Below are 24,099 nucleotides of genomic sequence, written 5' to 3'. Positions count from 1 at the left end.
CTCTACAAATGCTCATTGATTGTTTGACCGCATGTGATTGCACCCAGGCTCCACCCATTTGCCTGCCTCACCACTCTGGGCGATTGCCAGTCGCTGCTGCTGTTGACCCCAGCAGGCCAGCATCCCAGTAAGTGCAGGCCATTCCAAATGGGGCACAAATTGAGACCTGCCTCCTGAATATTAATGAAGCAGGTCTTTTGCGACCTCATTGGGAATCGCTAATGTGTCAGAGACACATTAGAACATTTCATTTTGCGAGTCTCTAATTGCGAGTCAGTCGCAAAAAAAAGCAATTAGTGACTCGCAAAATAAAATGGGCGCACATCTGGCCTTTTATGATCTCATAGTATGCTTCTCTTATGCACACATCCTGCACCCTGAAGAGGTATACTAAACTATGATAAACACTGACGGTCACATAAAGAACCCTGTAGACCGCACATTCCACCATGGAATGGACCAACCGACCGCAGAGTGCCATCCCTCTAAATACATTCCAACATATTTATACAAGGCAGATCACTACATTCTGACTTGAGGCTTTTTGTAGAATTAATTTCAAGCTTGATATATAAAGTACACTCTTGCAATATCACATGCAGTGATTATTGGGAAGTACCCAGAGTGTGTAGACGGAATACGCTGGTCAGAATGACGCCACATGCCGCCTGTGAACACTTCCCTGCTTATAAGAACATGGATGATTTATTATAACTCATCTAACATCCACAACATATGATTTTAATCATACCTGGTATAGAGAGCCACCCGGGCTCTCGCAAATAATGTTGCCGTGCACCCATGCATCCCCACATAAATAAAGAGACCGGAGACTGCTCGGGGTCTTCCGGCCAAGAGTGAAAAGACTGCTCTATGTGTCATTATTTCCAGTGCAGCTGCGGCCTAGATGTCCAGGGCCCCGCTGCGCTACATTGGCGATGAGGCCGGTAGCACCCCACGCGTGCCCGCCTACCTCGAGTGCTGTCCTTCGGGGAGCAAGCGGTGCCCACCTGTGTTTTGCCTTGCTCCCGCTGGTGCAGAGTCGTAGCGGTGAAGAGAACGCGGTGCCCACCCGCTGTGCTCCTAGCGGCCCGGTGTCCGGGACCGCCGTGAGCCTGTCATCAGCCAAGGCTGCTGCGCGCTGCCAGCTCGAGCCCACCCACGTACCTCCCTGTCCATCAGGAGCGGGTTCAGCCGGCGGAGGTCGCTGGCGCGCCGCCCTTCAAAGAGGGGTAAGCGCCTGCTGTCCTGCCCACGTGGCGCTCCTCACACGCTGTGGTCCCTGTGCCTGCCCCTCCTCTGTGCCAGCACCATGCGAGGCCTGCAGGCCCCAGCCTTCCTCACGCCAGCCTCTGAGCAGCGAAGCCTAGGGCTGCCCCGTCCGCTGCCTGCGCCCACGGCCACTCTGTCTGCCCCAGCACTCTCCCGCTCTGCAAGATCTTCACAGAGGAGGCTCCGAGCAGCTCCACGTGTGGGAAGTCATGGAGGGAGTGCCTGCCTGACTCTCCAACAAGCACTGGCAGCTGCAAGAGTGACATTTCAAAGAAAAAAAACAACATGAGGGGGTACCAGATCAGCAAACGCCACCTGTTGAATCACCTCACCGAGGGACCTGAGCCTGCTCACACTCCAATACCCCCACAGAAGTGCGCAAGAGGGCAGATCACGCCCCACCTACAATCACAAGCAGCCACCACAGGGTCAGAGTACCAGGGACACCTCCTGAGACACACACTAATGAGCTGCATGTCTGCACGCAAGCCGCTCCCCTGCACCCACACACCACTGCCCTGCCGCAATGAGCAATCCGGCGGCGACAGGTGCTGCTGCCCAGCAAGATGGAAGGTGCAATCCAGGCGCTGGTGTCAACTCACCACCACCAGTGCACACGCACACTGCAGTTGCACCGCTACCCCCAGTTAGTGAAGCCTCAGACCCCACCACTGCCGAGCCAAGGTGGAAGCCTTGGGTTTGACGACTCAACCACTACTTCAAGGGGACAAGGGAGACAGACTGCACCGTGAAATGGTCACTCCTCTACTACGGGGGCGCGGAAATCTATGATCTGTTCAAGACGCTCCCCAACACTGGAGAGGAGGACGACTACAAGGCGGCGGTCGCCGCGCTCAACAGACATTTCGACCCGCAGCTTAACCACGACTTTGAGAAGTTCAAGTTTAAGAGGGAGTGGCAGACTGATGCCGAATCCGTCGATATGTTCTATGCGCGACTATGCCGGCTGGCGAGCACGTGCCCCTTTACAGACCAGCGAGACAAAATCTGTGACCAGATTATCACCGGTTGCCGCTCTAAACTCCTGAGGAAGCTAATCCTTCGGCAACCCGGAATCTCGCTGGACGAGATCCTGGTGCTAGCTCCCTCCCAAGAACTGTCGGACGCCAGGGCAGAAGAGATGGAGACCACCCTACATACACCGGTCGCCGCGTCGCAGGCGTCCAGGCACCCGCCGGTCAAGGAGGAGAAGGTCGACGCAGTTCAAAGATGCCCCACGATGCCTCGCCAGGCACCCAGACCCCCACCAGGTGGATCGTGTGGATACTGTGATGAGGATCACCCCGTGACGGCCGTCTGCGGGGCGAAAGGAAAAATTTGCTCTTGCTGTGGAAGGCTAAACCACTATGCCAAAGTGTGCCGTGGTGGGCGGTTCCGATCAACAGTGCCAAAATCTAGAAGCATGTCCCAGCGTGTTCACCAAATCTCTCTTGCCGACCCACAGCCAGTGCCAGATGACCAACCACAAGAATGACGCACCATGTATGAGGACGATGAAGAAGTATTTGTGGTGTCGTACGTCGGCCGGATGGGGACTCGGCGGATGCCCCCTCCCATGTGCTCTGTCTCCATCGAAGGCAGTGATGTGCAAGCCCTCATTGACACTGGGGCATCCGTCAACGTGATGGACTCCGACCAGTATGAGCGCCTCTCACCGAGACCTCCTCTTGCACCATCCACAGCACGGATCTATACTTATGGAGGAATGGACCCACTCTCTCTCCGTGGCGTCATTAAGACCACCGTTGCAAGTGGAAGCTACTCCATCGAGGTGAAGTTCCACATCACTGAGGGAAAGAAGGGAACTTTGCTCAGCTGCCACACGGCCGAAGACCCCGGGCTTGTCTTCTTCGCTAACCAAGTTCATGAATCCCATGCAGAGGCTATGTTAAAGGAGTTTCCAACTCTCTTTGAAGGACTAGGGAAGCTCAAGGGCAAGAAGTTCAAGCTCCACATTGACCCCACAGTGCGGACTGCGGCCCTCCGGCACCGTCGAGTACCTTTCAATTTATGCCCACAAGTGGAGGAGGAGCTGAGTAAGCTTGAAGAGCTAGGGGTAATCAAGAAGGTCTCTGGGCCTACCCCATGGGTGTCTCCGCTGGTTGTGGCACCCAATCCCAAGCAACTGGGGGCCATTCGACTCTGTGACGACATGAGACTGCCAAACACCGCTGTGAAGAGGTAACGCCACATCACCCCCACAATGGACGACATCGTAGTCGATTTAAATGGAGCTAAATGGTTCTCCAAGCTAGACCTGAACGCCGGCTACCATCAGCTTGAACTGGAGCCGGAAAGCCGGTACATTACCACCTTTTCAACGCATGTGGGCCTACGCCGATACAAGAGGCTCAGCTTTGGAGTATCCTCAGCTGCCGAAGTCTTCCAAAATGCCATCCAGGAAGCACTGTCAGTGCTGCAAGGGGTGATCAACATCAGCAACGATATCCTCGTATACTCAAACGCGCTCGAGGAACATCACTCGCACCTCCGGGCCACTCTGAAAAGATCAGCGGACTGTGGGCTAACCCTACACAGGTCCAAACGCTCGTTCTATCAAGTGAGTGTGGACTTCTTTGGCTACACGTTCATCCTAGAGGGACTCCTGGTGGATCAGAAGAAGGCCGAAACCATCCGGACAGCCAGCACGCCGATAAACCCCACTAAGGTGAGGAGCTTCCTTGGCATGGCCACTTACTGTGGACGCTTCATCCCTAACCTTGCAGCCATGTCCGAGCCACTGCTCGCCCTCACGCGTCACGACCACAAGTGGGAGTGGACGCTGGGGGCCAACAAAGTTTTCCAGGACATCAAGGCGAGCCTGCTGGACAAGACCATGATGGACTACTTCCATCCACGACGCCGAACGGAACTGGTCGTCGATGCCAGCCCTGTGGGCCAGGGGCGGTCCTTCTCCAGGAACATGCCCCAGAAGTATGGAAGCCAGTTGCCTATGCCAGCAAAGCTCTCATGACACCGAGACCAGGCCCGCTCAGATCAAGAGGGAGGCGTTGGTGATCAAGTGGGAGTGCCAGCACTTTCACCTGTATCTGTGGGGCCAAGAGTTTAGCGTCATGACCGACCACATGCAGTTACTTCTGTTGTTTGCTGGCTCATCCCGGCTAGCGCCCGAGGATCGAACGATGGGCGGTGCAGTTGCAAGGCTACAACTTCAAAGTGGTTTTCCGCCCAGGCGCGCACAATCCAGCAGATTACCTGTCTCGCCACCCGGAATCCCTGACGCCATCCAACCCTTCTGCGGATGTATGCAGTACTGAGGCGTTTGTCCACATGGTTTCTCAAGAGGCATGCCCCACGGCCATGACACTTGAAGAAATTGTCCGAGCCACCCAAGAAGACCCCATGCTCTCCCGAGTTCGAGGAGCCCTGGAGAACAATGGCTGGGCCCACTTCATGAACAGTGCCCGCGTCCTCCGGCCGGAGGTCAGCCACGCCCGCCAACAACTGTGGCAAGTCTGGAGCAAATTAAGCATGGGGGCAGAAGGAGTGGTTTTAAGAGGACGTCTGATCGTGATCCCGGAGAAACTCCAGAGAAGAATCTTTGCTCTCGCCCACGTTGACCACCAAGGATTGGCCAAGACCAAGGCCCGGCTGCGAGACAAGGTCTGGTTTCCGGCGATGGATTCCATAGTTGAGGAGATGGTAAGGCTATGGCATGCCTGCACAATCACCGGAGGGGACCCAGCTCCAGCACCAGTGATCACGGAAGAACCGAGCAATACTCCCTGGATGCACCTCAGCATAGACTTCGGGAGTTTTCCAGATGGACGGCACATGCTGGTCGTGGACGATTCTTTCTCGAATTTCCCCATTGTTGAAGTGGTGGCATCAACAGCTTCTCCCCACGTAAAGAGAGTCCTGGACAGGGCCTTTGCAATGATGGGACTGCCTGAAGAAGTCAAGTCTGACAAAGGACCCCCCTTCCAGGGACAGGAGTTCCAGGAGTATCTTGAGACTTTGGCGGTGCATCACAGGAAGATCACCCCGATATGGCCCCAAGCGAACAGGGAAGTAGAGACTAATGAGGACAATCAACCGTGCCTTGCACATCGCAGTGGATAATTGAGAAGATCCTGAATCAGCCCTAGACCTATTCCTCGGTGCATACCGTTGGACTCCTCATAGCACCACTAAGTGTGCTCCGGCTCATCTCCTGTTCAAGCGAGCCCTACTCAAAATCCCATCAGACCTGACGTGGGTGCCCGTGTAGCGGGAGGATGCTGCTGTGCAGGCGAGGAGGGGGATGACAAACCGGAAGGCGAGTGAGGCCGGAAGAGCCCAAGAACCTCAGCTATGAGTGGGAAACCAGGTGGTAATCAAAGACCTATACCCTGGGTGGAAGTTCTGGAAGCCCTTCGAGCCATTAGCGTGGGTCATGGTCAGTGTCCAAGGGACCATGGTCACTGCTCAAAGGGGACAACAGTCTGTCACGAGGAATGTATCCAGCTTCAAAGTGGCCTCGGAAGCAGAAGTGGACCCCGAGACATCTGGTTCTCAAGAACCTTTGCTGGACTCTTCTCCCCCTGCGTCACCCAACAGGAGGAGCACCTCACCGGAATCGCCGAGACAAGCCAGTCAAAGGAATGCTGACAGTGCCCGTTCGACCAGTCCGGCCACGACCGCGGAGTCGGTTACGGGGTCCCCAGTATGGTCTCCGGCCGAATACGGCGCAGAGTCAGCGGCTGAGAGATTTCGCATGTATCTCCCCATGAACTGAGAGAACTTGATGGTATCAACCAAAAGAAAGTAGGGATGTGGAGAACCACCCGGGCTCTCGCAAACAATGTTGCCGTGCACCCATGCATCCCCACACCCCTCGGATGGGCTCGTCCCGAGGTTATAAATAAAGGGGCCGGAGACCGCTCGGGGTCTTCCGGCCAAGAGTGAAAGTACTGCTCTATGTGTCATTATTTCCAGCGCAGCTGCGACCTGGATGTCCAGGGCCCCGCCGCGCTACACCTGGGTCTGTGCAAATAAAGAGAATTTGGAGTACATCCTAAAGAGATTTTGGAGTACACTCTAGGGTATTTTAATTAAGCATCTGAATCTCTGCTATTGTTCAGTCTATCTTATCTGAACTCCCGTACACCGGTCGAGTCTGCCAAGGTGGTACTTATTTACCAAAATGTGGTTAGGTCATCAATTATGAAGCATGCCATAAAGATAGGCGGCTGAGGTGACTTAGCCATTTCTTTTGAATACTCTGTAGTTGAATTGAAGTAAACAAAATATTTGCTTCTCCTAATCTATGCAATCTTTGTGAGGTATATGTTGTGTAAGGAAGGTTGTGTTAGAATTCGTATCCTCTCACTCTCTTTCAGTGGATATATATGTACATATATATATATATATTTATATATATATATATATATATATATATATATATATATATATATATAGAGAGAGAGAGAGAGAGAGAGAGAGAGAGAGAGAGAGAGAACATCCTCCCTGGAGGCCAAGAGATTCAGCAGTAGAACCTCCAAATACTCTATCAGAAATTAGAAGATCATAAGCTGAAGGCGGAAGTTGATGGAAGAAGGAAATACATGAATTAGGCCATTCAGCTATACGTTGTTGGAGCCTCCCAAGTAAGTGGCTGTTAAGGAGCTTATGCAGTTCTCTGGCCACACACCCAGAAAATGGGCCAAATCACCAGCTTGTGTGATTGAGAATACCATGGGAATGTATATAAGTTTGTTTTGCATTTGTTCGTCTGTCTTGATGAGGACTGCATGCCCCTCCCCCCGGATCACAGGTACAAAGATCTGTAGAACCTGGCTTACTGCAGCTAGTTCCTTTCTATTCAAAGAGTTGAGAGCTTCATCTGGGGAACGTTTTCCCTGCACCACCCTGTTCCTCAGAGTGACGGCACATTGTATGGATTTGCAATCTCTAGTTAGTCCCACAGGAGATGGCAGAATTAGGGAGACATCTGGCAACAGATTAGAGGCTACCACCCGCTATGACAATTCAATTCCTGGCACTAGGATCTAAATCTCTAGCTCTAGCTCCTGAAAGGGGGGTCCCAAAGAGCCAATAGTAATTGAACAAGTGATTTCAGATGCATCCTTGCCCAATGAACTACTGATGGGTGAAGGACTTCAACCCCCGGACACTCATAAAGTTGCTGATAACAAGTTGGCTTTCAGCATGTCCCTCAAGCGAGAATGAAAAGAGGACATTCTGTCCCTGGCAGGAACATTTTCCCAGATCTGTTTCAAAGTGTGCACAGATGAATAGATGATCATGAGCTGTGGATAGCTGAGATTCTTTTAGATTAAATAGAGAGCAAACTTATTGCAAACCAGTGACATATCTTCCTTAGCAGTCAAAAGCGAAGGAGCACATACTAGCCATTCCTCCAGTTCAGAGAATATTTGTACCCCTTGAACATGAAAAAATACCAACACTGAAGCTATTCCCTTGTAAAGATTCAAGCAGAGGAGGACACGTTGGAGAGCAGGGATGTGAATTGGTAATGATGACTCCTATGGCACAGAAGAGAAACAGTTGAGTTGAAAAATGCACTATGATGCAACTGAAAATGGGGATTGGTCTGTAAGTCTATGTTTTCCTGAGGATAACTTTTTTAAGGGATTTCCCCTTGAATGATATTGCAGACGTTTACATACTGACCATTTAGATCCAGGACATGTCTGACATCTCTTAATTTTAGTTTTCACCAAAAATAGGATAGAATAAATTACTGTGCTTCCTTCATCTTGGGGTACTCAAATTATTGCATTCATCGCCCATATCATCCATCCATACTGGAGTGCCTTCCCTATTGTCTGCCTTTCCTGTTAAATATGTGCAGTAGAACCATGTTTCCTTAATCTGTAGCTTGTATCCTTTGAAACTATTTGCAGTATTCATTTAACCAGAATGTGGAATCTCTACATATTGCCACATTGAAAAAGGCAACCCCCAACCAGACCCAAAGGACATCTGAAACAGCAAGCCCTTAGAGGTAAATGAGATTTTGGAGCATGGGTAAGTCAGGATTTATCAATTAAAGTGGGCGTTCAACCACAGACCCACACACAAAAGGGATGACTTCAAAATATCTAGTGCTGTTGAAACTAAGAGGTCGATTACGATGGCTGACAGAAGGACGACCGCCGGCCTGGAGTATGCGGAAAATGCTTTTTACAGTCCGCAAGCCGCGGATAGTCCGTCCGCCATAATAGGATGGGAAGCACTGCCAAATTTACGTACGCCACGGAAGTACGTGTTCCGTCGCGGAAACACACCCGACTCCGCGGCGGACGAAACCAATCCAGAGACACCGCAGTACGGAATGACGTCTCTACCGTCCTCATAATCACCATGGCGGAAACCACACAGCAAATCGCTGTTGCAAATCCACCAGCCCGAACACGGCGGAACCACCACAGCTGAGAGGCAAAACATTGCAGAGACCCACCACAGACAGACCACCGTCATGGACCCAGCTCTACACGCATTCCCTGTACTCTTCGTGCTTCACCACCAGCAAGTCATGGACTGTCACCGATGATGACTCAGGTACGCAAACACACAACACACACACCACGCACGTGTCGAAGCCCCTGCCCACAACAGAACCCCATGTCTGGACAGGAACACACATACATGCACCCCTAGCAAAACCTCCTGGGCACAACTGACCCCACGCACCCTGAACACGCACCGCGAACAAACAGCCACACCACAGACAACTCAACTTAGCGGAGCAGACTACGGAAATCATACCCACAATCAACTAGGCAGGCAGGCAGGAATGGCTAGGCCACACAGCTCCCAGGCCCACATACACACACCAACACACAAAGGCATAGCACACATAAGGAGACATGCTTGCCCACCCTCAGGCCAACCCCACACCTACCCGACTAACAGACAGGGGCCCATACACCACACAACACAAAAAACAACCCTGCTGCACACACATCAACAACCAACACACACACGATGAGCCCTGACATGTTGACTGATAAAGTCGAGACTGAAAAACCTACTGGGTATCCACAAATCATGACTGTGACACCTGCACCATATGAAAAACATCCACATAACCGGCAGTGTATGGGTAGCCACAGTTGTCCCAAAATAAGCCTCAGAGTGCCTCCCCCACCCTTACACAGTCCACAACCATATTTTAATGACTGTCACCCCTGCCAAACGAAAGGAAGTGGCAGACACAGCATGTACGACAGCAGCAATATATCAACAATGCAATGAGACAACCAGGAATGACACAGATAAACCACAACACAGGATTAACTTGCTTTATTGCACAGCACAGAGGTTGACTTTGTGAGTAGGCAGGATCATGCACACTGAATAGAACAGAGCAGGTACATCTGAGGCAGCACATGAGAGGGGCAAAGAGCATCAACAGTCCATGGTACAGAACAGAGCAGATACATCTGAGGCAGCACATGAGAGGGCACAATGCAGCATCCTAACAGCAACAGTCCATGGTACAGAACAGAGCAGGTACATCCGAGGCAGCACATGAGAGGGGCAAAGAGCATCGACAGTCCATGGTACAGAACAGAGCAGGTACATCTGAGGCAGCACATGAGAGGGGCAAAGTGCATCAACAGTCCATGGTACAGAACAGAGCAGGTACATCTGAGGCAGCACATGAGAGGGCACAATGCAACATCCTAACAGCAACAGGGCAGTGTTCACAACAGAGCAGGTACATCTGAGGCAGCACGTGAGAGGGCACAATGCAGCATCATAACAGCAACAGTCCATGGTGCAGAACAGAGCAGGTACATCTGAGGCAGCACATGAGAGGGCACAATGCAGCATCCTAACAGCAACAGGGCAGTGTTCACAACAGAGCAGGTACATCTCAGGCAGCACTTAAGAGGGGCAAAGTAAAATCAACAGCCCATGGTACAAAACAGAGCAGGTACATCTGAGGCAGCACGTGAGAGGGCACAATGCAGCATCATAACAGCAACAGTCTATGGTACAGAACAGAGCAGGTACATCTGAGGCAGCACATGAGAGGGGCAAATAGTATCAACAGTTCATGGTACAGAACAGAGCAGGTACATCTGGGGCAGCACAAGGACGTGTGTCATGCGGACAGTCCCATGGACAATAATAATGCAAGGGTGGTTAGAATGGGCATTCCAGACATCAAGTACAATGAGATTTGAGTGATGGGAACTGCACCTCACAGCACAAATTCAGGTGGACTGTGGGACCGCGTAGCTTCGGACACAGTCGCAGGATCTGATACAGGAGTGTGAGACACAGCCACAGCTCTAGTGACTGACACATGAGCCATAGACCCAGACACACTGGCAGGACCGGATACAGGAGTGTGAGACACAGCCACAGCTCTAGTGAGTGACACATGAGCCATAGACCCAGACACACTGGCAGGACCAAATACAGGAGTGTGAGACACAGCCACAGCTCTAGTGACTGACACATGAGCCATAGACCCAGACACACTGGCAGGACCGGATACAGGAGTGTGAGACACAGCCACAGCTCTAGTGACTGACACATGAGCCATAGACCCAGACACACTGGCAGGACCAAATACAGGAGTGTGAGACACAGCCACAGCTCTAGTGACTGACACATGAGCCATAGACCCAGACACACTGGCAGGACCGGATACAGGAGTGTGAGACACAACCACAGCTCTAGTGACTGACACATGAGCCATAGACCCAGACACACTGGCAGGACCGGATACAGGAGTGTGAGACACAGCCACACCTCTAGTGATTGACACATGAGCCATAGGCCCAGACACACTGGCAGGACCAGATACAGGAGTGTGAGACACAGCCACAGCTCTAGTGCCTGACACATAAGCCATAGACCCAGACACACTGGCAGGACCGGATACAGGAGTGTGAGACACAGCCACAGCTCTAGTGACTGACACATGAGCCATAAACCCAGACACACTGGCAGGACAAGATACAGGAGTGTGAGACACAGCCACAGCTCTAGTGACTGACACATGAGCCATAGACCCAGACACACTGGCAGGACCGGATACAGGAGTGTGAGACACAGCCACAGCTCTAGTGACTGACACATGAGCCTTAGACCCAGACACACTGGCAGGACCGGATACAGGATTGTGAGACACTGCCACAGCTCTAGTGACCGACACATGAGCCATACACCCAGACACACTCGCTGGACCGGATACAGGAGTGTGAGACACAGCCACAGCTCTAGTGACTGACACATGAGCCATAGACCCAGACACACTGGCAGGACCAGATACAGGAGTGTGAGACACAGCCACAGCTCTAGTGAGTGACACATGAGCCATATACCCAGACACACTGGCAGGACCAGATACAGGAGTGTGAGACACAGCCACAGCTCTAGTGACTGATACAAGAGCCATAGACCCAGACACACTGGCAGGACATGTCCCTGGACAGTGACCAACAAATACCATGCCACCATCTGAGACATGAGAGTGGCGGACACACACAGTGGCAGTACCTGAAACAGGAGAGGGTACAACTGACACAGTGCTACTACATGAGGCATGACAGTAAACAACAGACACAGTGCCACTATCTGACACATGAGAGTGAACTGCAGCTGACCCACTAGGACCACTTAAATGATGAGCCACAGTGCTGTATGGGCCAGGAGGCAGGGTGGCCCTGGGAGCTGGGGACAGCTGTACTGGAGCGACATTGGGGTGGTCAGGTATCAACGGTGTGTGTTTCCGTTTCTTTGGGATATGTAAGGGCACCCTGGACATGACAGGACTGGTAAGTGGTGCTGGCTCATCTGAAACATCACCCATCAAAGGTGGATCATGTGCTGGTGGGGGTCTGCTCTCTGGGGACGTGCTGGACCCTGCTTGACGCTTGCTCTGGCCCTGCCTTCTGCTTCATGTGTAATGGGGGATGCAACAACAGTGTACTCCTTCCTCTGCTTCACCGGGGTGTGGATGGGAGTAGAGGTATGGGGGGACTCCACATCTGACACATGTGGTTTACGTTCCTTCACCAAAACCAGCTTCAGGGGACGCAGGGGTGATAGATGCCTGTCCTTTGGTGATGTCCTGTCCAGGGGAGACACCTTGGCCCAGGGATCTGCCTGCTCCCTGGGAGGTGCCTTGTCAGTGGGAGACACCTTGACCTTGGGATGTGTCCTGTATTTGGAATGCGCCTTATCCGTGGGCGGTGCTCTGTCCCTGGGAGGTGCCCTGTCCACTGAAGGTGCCCTGACACTTGTAGGGGCCTGGTCCTTGGGAGTGTCCCTGTCCTTGGGAGGTGCCCTGTCCTTGGGAGGTGCCCTGTCCTATGTAGTGTCCCTGTCCTTGGGAGGTGCCCTGTCCTTGGGAGGTGCCCTGTCCGTTGTAGTATCCCTGTCCTTGGGAGTGTCCCTGTCCTTGGGAGGTGCCCTGTCCTTTGTAGTGTCCCTGTCCTTGGGAGTGTCCCTGTCCTTGGGAGGTGCCCTGTCCTTGGGAGGTGCCCTGCCCTTCGTAGTGTCCCTGTCCTTGGGAGTGTCCCTGTCCTTGGGAGGTGCCCTGTCCTTTGTAGTGTCCCTGTCCTTGGGAGTGTCCCTGTCATTTGTAGTGTCCCTGTCCTTGGGAGTGTCCCTGTCCTTGGGAGGTGCCCTCTCCTTTGTAGTGTCCCTGTCCTTGGGAGTGTCCCTGTCCTTGGGAGTGTCCCTGTCCTTGGGAGGTGCCCTGTCCTTGGAAGGTGCCCTGTTCTTTGTAGTGTCCCTGTCCTTGGGAGTGTCCCTGTCCTTGGGAGGTGCCCTGTCCTTGGGAGGTGCCCTGTCCTTGGGAGGAGCCGTGTCCGTGGGTGGTGTCCTGTCCTTGGTGTGTACCTTGTCCATGAGATGTGCCTTTGCCTTGGGAGTACTTTTTGAGGGGAATGCCTGTGTGCCCTGTGAATCCGTGTCCCCCAACACCCCTTGAGGATCCTGTGTGTCATCTCCAGGGTAGCTGATGTCGTGTTCTGTGAAAGATTTCCCTTTCCTAGGGAATGGTGTCTGTGGCCTCCGTTGCCTTCCTTACTGCCTGAGCCTGCTTCTAGTGCAATACCCTGAAAATGAGGCCTGTTCAGAAATGTCACTCTCTCCTGAGACAGTTAGTGGGGTGGATGGGGGAACTGAAGTAGAACCTTGTCCATGTGACTGTTGAATGGCTGCAGACACTGTGTTGGATAAGGACTGTACTGTTCTGTGGAGATCAGCAACATCAGCATGCATCCCCTACATGAATGCTACCACCTGCCCCAACTTCCTATCGTGGTCCAGGAATGCATTAATCATGTTTGTCTGGCCTACACACAGCTGTCGCAGCAGATCAACCACCTCAGCACTAAGGGCAGTTTGTGTCACAGGGGCAGGAGCAGCGGTGCCTACACCAAAGGCCACTCTGCTCTCCCTACTCTGGCGAGCACGAGCAGCACTTGTTGCAGTTGGTGGCAGTGTGGGCCCAGTGTGCTGTGTACCGATTGAAGGTGTAGATTGTCCACTCCCTGTGTCTACCAACAGTGCTGACTCACCACCGCTGTCTGAAGATGAGGACGATGGGGTCTCCACATGTGAGTCCTCAGGGATAGTTCTGTCCCCCTCTCCGGGGCTGCTCTCTTCAGTCTCAGTCTGCGTGTGTGTGATCTCTGATACGGATGCATTGCCACCACTAAGCTCCGTCGTTTGTGGGTCAGTGCCCTCGTCCAAAGCTCAAAGAGAGAGAAAAGAAGTATACCTAAGTGCCACACTCACGTACTGCAAATTACAAAATCCAAACTTCCTTGACTGCTAACCAACAAGTAGCACCCATCCTGCACATGAACCATCCCTACCAGACATCCTCATGTCAGAGAATTAGTGGGCCCTGTGACACATGTACATGAAACATACAGGGCAAGTGCATGCAGACGACCACACATGTGATGGCATGGGACCACAGACCTGAATGGCATGTCCTGGGCCCCTGCACTACAATGCAACTGGTATGTCCAGCTGGCTGACATGGATGCTAACTCTCACTCCGCTAATGCCACCAACATGCAAAAACAGCACACCATATACACCACGGATGTCACTACTGTGTCTGACCAGCAATACATGCATGCAGTCCCAAGTCACAGACCCATACAGTGTGCTTACCGCTAGTTTGCTGCTGCTCCCCTCTCAACCGTGCAGACAGGTCAGGATGTGTCACAGCCATGATACGTAGCATTAGAGGGGTCATGGTACGTCGTGCAAGACGGCCTGATCTTGGAATCAGCCCCAGTGTCATCTCCGCCACATTCTTGCTGAGCATAGAGATATCGTCCCACCGCTTGTGGCAGAGTGTGTGTCGCCTGTTGCACACCCCCACTGCCCGTACATCACGTGCTATGGCCCTCCACACGGCCTTGCGATGGTGCAGCTTGACCTACCATAATGGGAGACAAGAGGGGGCAAGTCAGTGAACAGTTGGCCGTTCACACAGATAGAAGGTACAGGTATCTGTCAGCAGCCATGCACAGTACAACGTATGGGACGGACAGGTCGAAATGGCATTAGTCCATCATGGAAAGCAGGTGAGGTACACACCCACAAGGTAGATGTGATCGGTTGTGACCCAGCACAGCTGCAAGACTACACATGTCATGTTTGTGAGCCCTCAAAGATAACACTTCGCAGCATAGAGGTCAATCAGTCAGTGACAGAACCAGGAAGACATCACAGCATGCCGGGCCTGCTGGGGCATACCCACACTGCCTCCCACAGAACACCTCCCAGATTGCAGAGGCCAGGAGTCAGGGACTACCTCATGCACACCAACATGTTCCCCACTGCACTTACCAACTGTCCTGAGGCACCGTAGAGCCGTTCATAGTGGCGGTGCACACCGTCCACAATGACCTCCAGATCCTCTGCACTGAATGGACGGGACCGCATCTGGGCAACTCTCGGCATGGCAAGGTCCAGGACACTGGCACAACAGCAGCAGTTGGTGGAGTGGGCAGCCGCAGCAGGTAGTGGTGATGGGTGCAGGCAGCAGTTGGTTGAGTGGGCAGCAGCAGCAGGTAGAGGTGATGGATGCAGGCAGCAGATGGTGGAGTGGGCAGCAGCAGCAGGGAGAGGTGATGGGTGCAGGCAGCAGTGGCTGGAAGCAGTGTATGTGTGGTGCTCAAATTCACATATTTATAGGGCCCTGAGCTGATATCACTGGCACACGTCTGCAGCAATTGGTGTTCCCAGGCTGCCTCATTCAAAATGAGCCAATGACTGGCCCCGCTGTGGCGGTGCACGGCTTCCGCTTTTTTAGAAATCGCTTACGCGTCCCACTGTACCTCTTTCCGTTGGCTGCATGTGCAAGGACCATCACGGTCACACACCGCCAACCGCATGTGCGCACTACCGCGATGGTGCATCATATGAAAATCATCACTCACTGGCATCGAAATGGCGGAGCACGCATTCCACGGGGGCGGGGCAGGCTAACAGATACATTTGACTGTGCAAGTGGAAATGGCAGTTGGTATTCCCCCATTCAGTCACAAAGTGGCACCCACCGCCGGGTCCGGGCGGTTACCTACCGCCGGGTCTGGGCGGTTACCGACCGCCGGGTCCGTGCGGTGGGTGCCAATATGTGCATTGATGTCACCGTGGCATGGATGGCCATGGCCGGTTACCTACCGCAGAGTCCGGGTGGTGGGTAACCGCACGGACCAGGCAGTAGGTAACCGCACGGACCAGGCAGTAGGTGACCGGCCATGGCCATCCATGCCACGGTGACATCAATACACATATTGGCACACACCGCACGGAACCGACGGTAGGCAACCGCACAGACCCGGCGGTAGGTAACCACATGGGCCAGGCAATAGGTAACCGGCCATGGTCATTCATGCCACGGTAACATCAATACACATATTGGCCCACACCGCACTGCCCCGGCGGTAGGTAACAGCACAGACCAGGCAGTAGGTTACCAGCCATGGCCATCCATGCCACGGGAACATCAATACACATATTGGCACACACCGCACGGACCCGGCGGTACCGCCCGGACCCTGCGGTAGGTAACCGGCCATGGCCATTCATGCCACGGTAACATCAATACACATATTGGCACACACCGCACGGACCCGGCGGTAGGTAACCGCATGGACCCGGCGGTAGGTAACCGCCCGGACCCGGCGGTCGGTGGCGCTATGTGACTGAATGTGGGATACCAACTGCCATTTCCACTTGCACAGTCAAATGTATCTGTTAGCCTGCCTCGCCCCCGCGGAATGCGTACTCTGCCATTTCGATGCCAGTGAGTGTTGTTTTTCAAATGATGCACCATCGCGGTAGTGCGCACATGCGGTTGGCGGTGTGTGACCGTGATGGACCTTTCCCATGCAGACAAAGATACGCACAATTGCAGTAGTAAGGTACATTTTCTGTGATGGCAGACGACGTGCCGTGACGTGGTGTGTAGACACACTGCATGTCTCCGCACTCATCTAATGATATTAGGTGTCCATGTGTGCCAGGGCATGTCCGGAATGCCTCAACACTCATCATGTTATGTCAATGGCCCGTGTCCACGTGTCTCATCAATGTCCATTTGTTGCATGGATGATCATACTATTGACATTGCCAGTGGTTGTCAAAGGACAGTGATGTGAGCTCAAATTGCGTCAGATGTGCAAAGGCAATGTGGTGACATCTTGGTTTTGAGATCACACGTTTCAAAGTGTACACATCTACACAGTCCATTAAGGCTGTGCACCCACAGTTTAATCCAGTCGTGAGTGTGTGCTTTATGTGTGCAAGGAGTGATGATGGGGGATACATGCATTCAGTGTGTGCGTCTGTGTGTCGTATGTTGTATGTCAATGCCTGTTATGTGAGCATGCACAGCATTGTTGGTGGTTTCATGGGTGCATGAAGACAAGGAGGGTGTTTTCCAGGTTCGTGTTGTGAGTGCACATTAAGCATGGGCGGAAAATCCGTTCCGCTTGCGGATTTTGCGGATTTTCGGTAAATTCGCAATCTGCTAATTTACCGAAAATCCGCAAATGTGCACGCAGCGGATTTTTTTGCTTGGTGATACAATATTGCGGCGTGCGGCGTTCACTTACCGTCATTCAGCGTTTGCCGAGTTGTTTTTCTCGATATTTTGCAAGGGCTGCGCCATTTTGGATCTTGCTGCGGGATCCCGCGGGAGTTTGGCGACGCATCGCGAGAGTTCGCAATTGCGAACATGTAGATGCGGCGGACAGCAACAATCTCACACTCGCGAAATTACAAAATTTCCAATTCTGCACAAGAAATCTACCAGCAAGCAGCATAAACCTTCGGAAAATGATGATTTTTATCAGAATAACTCCTCAGGTTGACATTTGCCTGCACTTTTTTGGATTTGAGGCCTTTTTGACTTTCTTTGGATCATTTTTGGATTAGAAATCAACTTTCACAAGTAAGTTTGTTTGGGGCATTACAGTTGCTGTTCTGCAGAAAAACGAGTTTTGCAAAACTGAAAGCACTCAGCAGGTGCAAATGTTCAAACTCATCATTAGTAACCATTCCCTGTAGTGCTTCCTGAGGGGCCCCTCCAGAGTTCAGTTGCCTACTTGCAACTATTCTATGACCCTGCTCTGACCCTCACAGCAGGCTCATAGAATAGCTACAAGTAGGCCACAAAGCTCCTGGGAAAAAAATTGCACTGCAACAGAAAGCAAATTACAGATAAGGAAGCAGGTGCCAGACAGGAAGGTTAAATTCAGTGACACATTAATCAACCCCAAATTAATTCATGTCAGTTGAAGCAGGGCAGGTGTGATTGTTTTTCCCGCCCCATAATCTACAGTGATGAACCAGAAATGAATTCATGTCAGTTGAAGCAGGGCAGGTGTGCTTGCTTTCCCCCCCATAATCTACAGTGATGAATCAGAGGGTGGCAGTGATGTACCAGAGGGTGGCATGGGTGAATCAGAGGGTGGCAGTGGTGAAACAGAGGGTGCTGTGAACCTTTGATGATGAACCAGATGTAGAAACAACAAAGTCGCGACCGTTGCGAGCCGACAAGTAAGTTCGCAATTGCGAACTGGTACAAAACCCTTGCGAACTGGCAGAAACCCTTGCGAACACATAAAAAAAAAATAATCCGCAAATTCGCGAGAGTTCGCGGATTTTGCGGATTGCGAGTTCGCAAATACGCAAATTCGCGAACGCCAGATTCGCTAAATTCGCCCATGCTTAGTGCACATCCATGTGTGTCTGTGGGGATGCTTGTCCACACATGGGCACTCCGTCATGTGATGTTGGCTGTGCTTGCAACATGTGTGCACGTACCATTGTACACATTTGCTCATAGGATGTTGTTTGTGGGTGAACATTGTATGTGCAGTTGTCTGTAGTGCCTTATATTTCTGTCACGTCACACATACAATCAGTGTCTGTAACATGGATTATTTGTGGTGTGTTGGTCAAGAAGTGATAGTGTGGTTCAGCTGTGCCGTGTTGTACAATTGACATCTGCTCCTATCTACTCCCACACATGAGGGCTCCAAATGTGCATCGACCATACACTGTGCTGGAGGACATGGTTGGAGAGGAGGTGATCCGCAAATTCCGGCTTGACCGACAGACATTGCAGGACCTTGTAGCACAATTGGCACCGCACCTGCAGCCACGCAGGGCATATCCTGGAGCAATTACACCGACAGCAAAGGTGATGGCGGCACTTCACTTCTTCGCTACGGGCACATTCCAGTACACAGTTGGTCATGCCGGGGGGATGTCCCAATCCATGTTTAGCATGGTACTGCGGGATATGCTTGAAGCCATTATGCGTTACAAGGATGATTACATCCATTTCCCACGTCCGGCAGATTTGGCAGCAGTGAAAGGGGACTTCTATGCCCTGGGCCAGATTCCACACGTAGTGGGTGCCATTGATGGCACACATATTGGTCTAGTCCCACCCCAGGCACGTGAACCCATCTATCGCAATCGGACGCACTACCATTCAATCAATGTGCAAGTGGTGTGCCTGGCTGACAACATCATCTCCCATGTGTGTGCCAGATTTCTGGGATCCGCACATGACTTCCACATCTTGCGGAGCAACATTGAACCTCAACTGATGGCTAATCTGCGTCAAGATTGTGCGTGGCTTGTAGGTGAGTGTGCTGTGATGACTACTGTGTTGTATGTGTGCCATGTTGTTTCCACCAGTACTGGTACTGATGTATGTGTCTGTCATCCCCCCACCTAAGTGACTCTGCGTACCCAAACCGCCAGTGGCTGCTGAGTCCCCACGGAATCCAACAATCCCAGGGGAAATGCGCAATAATGAGGCCCATGGGAAGACACGTCGGGTGGTGGAATGTACATTTGGACTTCTGAAGTCTAGGTTTCGCTGCCTGGATAAAACCGGAGGGGCCCTGCCATACTCACCCGTCAAAGTATGCAAAATTGTGGTTGCCTGCTGCATGCTCCACAACCTGGCCTTGCGCAAGAACATTGAAATGATCCTGGACCCTGCAGACCAACAGGTTGCTCCGCCTCCCATCCCACCCATGTCCAGTGATGAGGATAGTGGGGAGGAAGAAGGTGTGGACCAGAGGCGTCAGCTCATTGACCGCTACTTTCCTTGAATGTGAGTAAGTACGTCTTGTGCTGCTGTTCAATGCGTGATGTATGTTTACTGGTGATGGGTGGATGTGGTGTGTGAATGCTTCCTGTTCTGGTATGTTCTGTTTGCAAATGGGTGTGGGACATGGTGTACATGCAACACTCCCTGATGTGTCTCCTGTGATCCGCTTAATTTGTGCTTAGTGTGGTTTGTGGGATGTTGCAGTACGGTGTTGTGTGATGGATGTGATTCAGTTTCCTGACCAGTGCTTGTTGTTCTCTCATTATTCCTAGGTCACTCCCACAGAGCCATGATTCCAAACAACATTGATCCCTGCACCTGGTAATGATAACTACTTAGACAAACCTGTGTTTAAAACATGGAGGTCACACAGCCTTGAGTGTTTCCGTGGTGGTTATTTACAGGGGGGGATTTGTGTCAGTACATGTTTACAAAATGGTGGTGAAGGGGAAGAGTGAGTTGAAGGTCATGTCAGATGATCCCACCGTGGAGACACCACATTGTGTGGTGTAAACCTAGTCCAACAGAAGTGTGCCAATGCATGGCGATGTGGGGCAAAATAGTTCACAGAGTGAATGCCAGGCTCAAGGAAGGTTGTAGTCAGTGCCGGCCCCTCTTCTGGCGGGTGGCTGGTGCATTGCCACTGCTCTGTCCTGGATCCAGCCTCGGACGGTCCCTCCGTCTTCGAGCCGGAGTGGACCCAGCTGTGGGGGCAGGTTGTTCGTGGGACACTTCCCTGTCAGTGGCCACGGGTGATGGTGGTGGTGGTGTCCTGTCCCACTGGCCACTTGGGGGAGGGGGAGGTGGTGTGTTGCAGGATAACCACTCCCTCCAAACAGATGTTTGCTGCCCCATGAGGTCCACCATTTGTCCCATACCGTTGTCCATGGACCTCAACAGCTGGTGGGTCTCAAGTGAGTCTTGGCGCGCCCGATCCGCCTGTGCCTGCGACCGCTCGTACGATGCATGCACTCTTGCAATGACATGAAGGGTCTCGGTCCCAGGATTGGGTGGGTCTTGTCCCCCACCTCGCCTTGCACCTGCCCTCCTGTCCGGACGCTGTGTCTTCACCTTTGTCCTCACCCGTCCACTCTCCCTGCTAGCCTGTGATGTTGATGGTCTGCCATCGTCCAATGGGTCAGGGAGAGTGGCACAGGCAGGACTGGTGGTGGTAGCTGCACAGGTCACAATGGCAGAAGTTTCTGTGGTTCCACTGGCCAAGGTGGTCGGGGCAGGGATGTCCTGGGAGCCTGATACCCCTGGGAGTCTAGGCGGACCGGCATCGCCCTCCGCATCCGAGGTGTCCAGGAAATCATCACCAGAGAGTCCATGCTGTGATGGGGGCGACTGGTGCTGGCGGTTGCTGGGTTCTCCTGCCAGTACTCGGTCACCTGAGAGACAAAAATTTAAGAATCAATGCTGTGGACATGACAGGTTTGTTGTTGTTACATTACAATTTCCTAGGGATTCAGGACATGGTTGTTGATGTCATCACATTGGTGTGGCACACAGTACTGGGCATTATGGTGGTGTGGAGGTGGGGAGACAATACTTGGATGTGTGTAGTGCTGTTCTGCTATTGGTTGGTACCCCTGGACTCTGTGTAGTTTTGTAGTCATTTTAACATTGTTGCTGTGGCTCAGCAATGTGGATTAGGGCATGTTCACCAGGGCTGTGAACAACCTACCTTGCTACTGTACCTGGTCTAGTCATTGTCAAAAGAGGCATATGTTGGTCTTTCATGTAGATGGTCTACCTTGTGTTGGTGACAAGCTTTGGACATTGCATCCATGTGCCTTCTGTCAGGACACACATTGTACTTGCTGTTGTGGGTATGTCAAGTCTCACATCATGCACAGACTGCCTACTACATGGATTGTGTGGACTGCCACCATGTCTGAGTTTCCCCTTGAAAGTTCTGTTATTTGTGGGTCCTTCTGTGGACATATGATACTTGTTTGTTGTTCGACTAATGCAGTATGCAGGCACTATGTGCTCACCTGTCCCATGTGTAATATCACATTTTCACCATGGAGTTACTACGAAGCCATGTGTTGTGTTACTCCTAGCTGCAATCATGAGGGTGGAGGGTGCACATTTGAATTTGGAGTACAGACTTCCCCCTCACACCCACCCCTCCCTGTGATGATGGCAAACTACCTGTAAGTTTGAAGGGGGAGATGCACTGGTCAGCACATGGTGGGGGACTCCATTTAGCTCTGGGGTAGGACAAGAGGGCCTGTTGGGAGTTGTTATGTTTTGTTATGTTATGTTATTTTTATTTATACAGCGCACAGCTGCCCCAGCAAAGGGGCGTCCTGGCGCTATAAGAGAGCAAACACGAACACAACCTGAGAAAGAAAAAGATACAGATAAAAACCTAGTGATTAAGCAAACAGAACCGTTTTAATGGCGCGTCTGAACTGGAGAAGATCGTCCATAGCCCGGATCTCACAGGGAAGCAGGTTCCACCACTTAGCGGCAAACACTCGGAAGGAGCGGCCGCCGGTTCTGCTCAGCCTGAAGCGGGGAACCACTGCTAGATTCTGGCCTAAGGATCTCAGCGTTCGAAAAGGGACATAAGGAGTTAAAAGATTCACCAGAATTTGGGGAGACATGCCTTTGAGAATTTTAAATGCCAGGCAGAGCACCTTAAATCTGATCCTCTGCTTAACAGGGAGCCAATGAAGCGAGTGCAGTGTTTTTGCTACCGAGCACTGCCTAGGCAGACCTACCACTACTCTGGCTGCAGCGTTTTGCACTCGCTGTAGCCGAGTAAGTTCTGACTGATTTAGCCCGGCCAGGAGCGAGCTGGCATAATCCAGCCGGGACAGTACTGATGCCTGAACCACCAGCTGTCTGGTGGGGGCATCAAAGAATTTCAGTATGTGCGACCTCTAATGGTGCCATAACAAGAGGCCGCCACCCTCTTGGTGTGGCAGGTGAAGCTAAGTGTTGGATCCAGCCAAACGCCAAGGTTTTTTAGCTCCGAGACCGGGGAGGGGGTCACACCCAGTTCAGTAGGCCACCAATCATCACCCCACAGTCCCACTTGTTTGCCGACCACAATGACCTCTGTCTTCTTGGTGTTCAGTTGAAGACAGTTAGAGTTCATCCAATTGGCCACTGCCAGCAGACCATCCCTAAACCTAAGGGCCTCCACATCAGAGTCACCACTCAACGTGACCGCCAGCTGCGTGTCATCAGCATATGAGACCATGGTTAGGCCCCACTGCTTGACGACCGCAGCCAGCGGTCTCACGTACAGATTGAAAAGAGTGGGACTCAACGAAGACCCCTGTGGGACTCCCAGGGACAGCGGGTAGGGTTTGGACCTACCAGGTGGAATCGCAACCTGGAACGATCTATCCGTAAGAAAAGATCGGAACCAGCGTAGGGCCGAGCCCTTGACTCCTACTTCCTCCAGTCGCTGAAGTAAGATCCTGTGTGATACAGTATAGAACGCGGCACTAAGATCTAGTAGTAACAGTGCCGCTGTCCGACCTGCATCAAGCACAGAACGTAGGTGTTCGACCATGGAAAGTAGGGCCGTCTCCGTGCTGTGGCCCGCACGAAACTCATTCTGAGTTGGGTCTAAGATGTTAGCTCTGGTCAGATGGTCAGCCAGGATACTGTTCACATGGGCCTCAGCAACTTTTGTGGCCCAGGGAAGCAGGGAGATCGGACGGTAGTTCTCCGGCTTGAGAGGATCAAGGTTAGCCTTCTTTAGTATGGGTGTGACTATGGCCTGCTTCCACATGATAGGTACTACCCCTGAGGATAATGACAAATTAATCAGGGACACCATCGGATTACTGCAAAGTGGCAGCACAGTCCTGAGCTGAGCTGGTTTGAGCGGATCTGCAGGAGAGCCCGATTTAATTTTATGGCTCAAGAGATCAAAGGCCTCCCTTGTCATAGAAGGAAAGGCGGCGAGACACTCATTATCTCCCACAGAACAGCTGGCTCGCTCTTGATTAGACGAGGCCGTCAGGAAGGAGCGATATATAGCTAGCACCTTCTCGAGAAAGAAAGAGGCCAGACCCTCACAGTGAGAGTCTGGGCGAATTTCGGCCGCCGTAGTCCTCTTATTCACAAGGTCTTTTAAGACCTTAAAGATGAGTTTCGCAGGGTTAGGGCTATTCCCGAACTCCTGAGCATAGTAGGCAGCACGAGTTCTGCATACC

This window comes from Lissotriton helveticus, chromosome 4_1 (genome assembly GCF_964261635.1).
Source record: "Lissotriton helveticus chromosome 4_1, aLisHel1.1, whole genome shotgun sequence".
Taxonomy (NCBI): Eukaryota; Metazoa; Chordata; class Amphibia; order Caudata; family Salamandridae; genus Lissotriton; species Lissotriton helveticus.
This window is presented reverse-complemented; position numbering follows the sequence as displayed.